Source organism: Diadema antillarum, unplaced genomic scaffold (genome assembly GCF_040938485.1).
Source record: "Diadema antillarum isolate AM-2024a unplaced genomic scaffold, OU_Dant_1.0 seq00000108_RagTag, whole genome shotgun sequence".
NCBI lineage: Eukaryota > Metazoa > Echinodermata > Echinoidea > Diadematoida > Diadematidae > Diadema > Diadema antillarum.
In genome coordinates, this window is record NW_027271194.1 from 684022 (window position 1) to 690175 (window position 6154).

Genomic DNA, 6154 nt, shown 5'->3' on the forward strand with positions numbered 1-6154 from the left:
ATAAAATGGCCAGTGCACAAGAGATGCTGGCAAACGTATTGTACTCTTTGGCAAGATACTTACAAGATAGCTGATGCTGTATAAGCTGTTATTTGTGCGTACAGATATTTTCGCGAATGATCAATATGAGTGGGTCACAGACATTTTCACAAGATGTTGTTTTTGCGATTTTGACAGTGAGGTTATGATTATCATACTATGTAAGTGTACTAACATCTGTCATTTCTACATATTTTTGTGTATTGCTAAATTCATGCTCCAACAGTGAATTGCAAAATTTGTGAAAATCAAACGCTCGCAAAAATAACAGCGTATACAGTATTCAAGCAATTGCAACTTTAATAATATCCCAGTGTTGCGCAGTGTAAACCAACATCATATCACTTTCACTCACGTTCATCGATTGGGACAGAAAGTGCGAATTTGCTGAATCATTTCAATTGATTCATATCCAAGAAGCCCCTTTTTACAAACTATCAAAGCACAGCTCAAAACGTCATGGGCTTGTAGATAATTTCTTTTGTTGTAAGCTCTGTGATTTTGTTGTAAATCATATGAATTTAATGCATCATGGATGCAGAGTGGCATAATGAGTAGTACAAGAAACATTGCTTTTAAGTATATGAGTTTTTGTTAGATATTCTCGGATTGTATTCATGGAATAGTATTTATTTAGAATTTTCACTTACTGTGTCTGTTGTGAACAGCTCTGATAATGTATCGTAAAGACATATTTGGTTTGTGTAAATATCGAATCAGAGTAGATTGTATGGCAGAGACAGACTTACTCCAAATATTTATTTAGCCATCAAATTTCTTTGTGAAACACTTTGAACCATTGTGTCTAAAATTGTAAAGTCATGTGTTTTGGGTATTTTACAATCATCTACTGTTTTGTTGAAAATTGGTAAGCTGTAAATGTGAATGACATAGTTGTAAGCATATATAAATTACTGTGTGAAGCATGAGAAATTCAGAACAGATCATATTTTTGCGCTGTACATATTTTGTCAAATAGTAGCTCTTAGCATGTTTTACATACAATGTGGCCAAGCAGATCTGATCTTCCATCAAAATTCTCAAATTGAGTCCATTTCTAAGTTGATTGGCATCAGATTTTGGCAATGGATATTTTTATTTTTATTTTTTTTGGTGGGTGAATGTAACAGAGAAAAGTACCCAAATTACATACTGCTGAAAAGTATGCACACACTCAATGAAACACTTCTTTTTTCTTTGTTTGTTTGTTTACTGAGAAAAGTCATTCATGTATGTAGCTTCCATTGTAGGATCCCCTGGTATTGCTGCAAGTTTTGAGTTTGATGAGAGTTCATGTGTACCGACTGACAACTACAGCAATGATATCTGTGTACCACATCTCAAGGGAGACACTGAAGATAAGCAGCATAATAATTGCCAATTCGATAAATGCATTGAGTATGCTGCAACATGTCTTTGTTCTCTACTTGTATTCAGGCATTCAACGCACAGGCATTTTGTAGTATAATGTACTGAACATGTCCTCTTTGCGTTTTTATCCATATTGCCATGCATTTCAGAGATTTCGTCCACAGATTTTGATAATACCTGTGTTCTCTGACGCAAATACGAGAACTGAGCATCTGAAATTCTTACCTGCTAAATATCAAGTGTGATGAAATAGCAAATATATGGGTTGCCTATAAATCCTTTCTCCTTTAATACCTTCGTGCCTTAGATATCCTTCATTCACATATGCTCATAGAAAAAAAAATCCAAATGACAGTTTGTACTTTCATGTACTTGTAATTCACTGTAGAAGTATACATGATTATCAATTTTCCCTACAGATCTGTTGAGTCCTCCTGATTTTCTCATTTCTTTTTTTAAGCTTTCCAGAAGTTTTGCATTCATCAAAGATCTTCATCCTCAAAGTTGTTCCATATCATATACTTTAATGTTTTAGTGATTGATGTTTTCATATTTATAGTGCTGCTGTACATAAAAATATGAAGAGAAAAGAGCTGTTGAAAGTAGACGGTACATAGGCCATTCAAAAGGATCAGTGATGGTTGGCATGCAGTCTTAGTTGTGCCTTGTCTAAAGGATGTGTGCAGAATTTCTAGCTCTTCTGTTCATAGCATGTTGAAGGTTTTCAGGACCCTTAGATACAGTGTTTTGTAACTGAAAGGTCGTTGGAATGGGCTAGTGCATGGCTTCGTGCTTACTGTAACCAGGGACCCACCTCCCTGCTGTAACTGCATGTAGATCTCAGGCAGCATGCTGTTATGCTATAAAGTGCATGCTGAAAATCAGCTGATGGCATAAGGAAATTGGTAATGCCATGGATGAATGAATTCTTTGTGTGTGTGTTTTTTTTTTTCTATCAACCATTGCAAGGTGATGCACAGAAAGCTCATACACCTAGCCAGTGATTGGTGTTTGCGTTCTGTGAGGAGGCAATTTATGGATAGTTTACACCTAGCCAGTGATTGGTGTTTGAATTATTTGTGGGGGCAATGCACAGGTAGCTAACACATAGTCAGTGATTGGTGTTTGTGTTCTGTGTTGGAAGAAAAAAACAGATTACTAACACATAGCCAAAGCCAGTGCTTGTCTTCTCCTCTGTGTTGAGGCAGAAAACAAATGATGCAAACGTTAAAATACTAGAATTTAGGAGACAGAAAGAAAGGTCAGGAACACATCCCACATGACTTTAATTATTTGGTCACCCCCCCCCCCCCCCATCTTTCTTATCATTTATGCTTCTCACTCCTTGAACTTCCAAGGGATAATTTTACTTTTACTTTTTTTTTTTTTTTTTTTGGGGGGGGGGGGGGGGGGGGGGTTGGTTTAATGGATGGTAAAGTCTTAGTGTAGCAACCATAGAGACACCATGTCAACAGATAAATGCTAAATGTAGGTGCCAGACTAGCTGTAAGATAATGACATTATGTTCTCCCTGAGCAGTAAGAGCTTAATTAGCAGCAAACCTGAAGTGAGGCTCATTATTCCTGAAGGTGAAAACGTGGCGCACTGCACTTTTCACCAGCCTTATTTTCCATAATAGTCTTTTATTGCCATACATTTGTGGTTTGTATTCATTTATACTTCAGGTGTTTTGGTCTGGCACGAAAACTTGAGTCTAAAAACTGAATTTTCTGCATGTTTGGAATGTGCTATAAACTGACATGTTTTCATATTTCCATAATTTCACTACTTGTAAAAGTGAGCTTTTCTATCTCATGCCTCTTTTCATTGAATGACACCAAAGAAGAAATGTATTCATTTTGTTTTAAATTCACTAGTACTGACCGCACTTCATTAGAAAAAGGAATGAAAGTACTTCACAGAATGGTAAGATTTAAGACTCATAGTTGTCATTATATGCATCCTCTTGTAGTAGTGTATATAGTTTGGATCTTTATATCTTCTGAAGTGGCAACAGCATACATTTATGCATAATTATGTGTCTATGGATTAGATCAATAAGGATTCAAAATTACTTATACTCCTAAGATAATGAGTCAATTGCAGGATAGGTATTTTTAAAGTCACCACATTGTTCAAAAACTGTTTTTAAAAACTACATGTAGCGTAATATGGAAAGAAAGTGGTCTGGTTGTGGTGCACATATTAATATGAAATATGTTGAGTACTTAATAATATTTTTGGTCCGATTTTGACAGTCTCTTCCTTCCTTTTTATTTTGTTTGGTAGTATTGCTTTGGCCTGTATCTATCGTGGCCTATCATTTAAAACTAAGTTTGTCTCCCATCATTGCAATAATTCACAAACTCTTGTTACTGAATCATGACTTTTGAAATACTCTAAGTCAGTACAGTTTATTTGATTTTAGTCTTCAAGTTGATTTGCATTCTGTTTTATGCGTTATCATGTCAATTGCAGCATGTGGTATTCCCCATTGTACATCGCTTCACATTTTGTGAAATAAAAGCTTCACACAATTCTCACCTGTGTATGAATCTGTTCTCTTGTCACCAGGTTGTTTGTGGAAAGATCATTCCCTTGCAGTGTGAACAGGAGTGAAGTACATGTACAGTATGTCCCCAAAAATTACAATCAGATTTCCACATTGATAACTTTCAATGTGATTAAACTGTCTGCGATTTCATGGTCTAAGAATATAACATCTTCTGTATATTTTGCAGAAAACCCCATTCATGTTGGTTGAGTGGTCACAGAGAAATGTGGATCGTTGTAAAGCATGTCATGGGTCTGGATCTTCCAAGTGTACCACTTTGTGCTCTTGGAACTACATATTAATGTGTAAACACAATGGACAGAACTTGGACAGAAGGGATTCCTGACATGCTTTACAAAGATCCTCATTTCTCTTTTGACCACTGAAGCAAATCGGATGGGGTTTTCTGTAAGATGTGGGTAATAAGTTATAGTTTCATACCCTGAAATTGTATTTGGATTGATGAACTATTTTTAGTTATTTTTGCAGAGGGTCCTGTTGTAATTTTTTGGGGGGACATACGGTATTTGTTCAATAGGATGTGATGGTGCCCATATACATGTGTGTGTGTGTCATGACCCTGCACCACAAAACAAACAAAAAGTCGCCAGACATGAATTTTTAGTTACGACCGTATTCTGAAAGAGCAGACTTATAAGCTTTAAATTGATGTATAACTCAAATCAAATGGACTCTCCTAACCTATCTAAATATTGGACAGAAAGCACAAACTCAGGAAAAGTGTGAACTGAGAAAAGAGGCTCTGAAGTACAGTGTCTATTCAAGCGCTTAATCTTTACCAAACCATGCTGGCTGTGCGATGAATGGGACAAAAAACAGGAAGTAAACCACCTGAGTAACAACAATGAAGGGATTATCAGATTAAACTGAAATTAAGCCTGCCTCATTAACACATTCTGTCCATAATTAATGCCAACTTTCAAAGCAGTAGCACTATCTTTTCAAAAGTTATTAGAGTTGAAAGTGAAGAGTGTGTACAAAGTTTTTCAGAAATGAAAAAGGGACTCTAAAGACACACCTAAGCACACTATTCTACCAACAATGTTCGAGATAAACTGCTTAAAACACACTTTTGCGTCCGTTTTATGACCCCAATTTTAGCATAATGTAAAAGAAGACTTGCTCTTTCAGAAATATGTAAAAGTCCAGATCGGCTAGGTTGACCCGTTTCACTATTTTCCGTCTTCACGCAAATCAGTGTGTGCGACTTTTTGTTCGTTTTGTGATGCCACGGTCACAACTATGAAATTATATCAAGTGTATAATATGCATTTGACACGCATATAATGTAGAATAGTGCATTAAAGATCATCAATGCAATATAATATATCGCTAAGTCTGAATGCACTATTCCTAGATTATTGCACATAACATGCATAATCAGCCAAAGTGTAAGTTATTTCATAGATGCTGAAGGCAGAGATGAAAAAAACAACAACATTAGAATTGTTTGAGGGCTATACTTATGCATTAGGAGTGTACTGGGATATGACAGAGAATGTTTAATTTACTATGTTACTAAAACCCTGTTTGTAACATCACATAGATTTTCGTAGGATTTTGACGTGAAGATCAAGAAGTAATAATGTTTTATTAATTTTCATGACCATCGTGGTACAACATCAATGAGTACCGGTATCATGTGGTGCAATTTTGACCCAATCCTAAATCTTGTTAAAAGCACACTATCGATGTGTACGATTGTAAGACTATGTTATCAATGTCCTGCTTCTCAACAGGTGAACTGAGGTCTTGCGGATGAGCTGTGATGTCGGCCAAAATTGGAATAAACAAGATTAATGATTAATGATTGAACCGGGCCTCAAAGAAATTTTTAGGAACCAAAGTAGGCCTTGGTTTGAAGAAGGTTGAGAAACAATTTTCTAATGTAAATGTGATTGTATAAACAGTTATACACGTTTATGTGTACGTTTTCATCTCTCCTCTGGATAGATACATGGATAGCGCGAAAGGGCTGTAGATTGGGCAGGTTTGAGTGAGTAAGGTGAGAGATTGGAGAGACACTAGAATTCCCCAAGAGCTAGAGAGTCAAGGTAATTGTAAACCATAAATAAGCATGTTTTACAAGTTCAGTGACATAAGAATATTTTAAATAAATTTAGATACTGAAAAGGGCAAAGAAAGAAGGGAGGAAGCAACACATCTAAA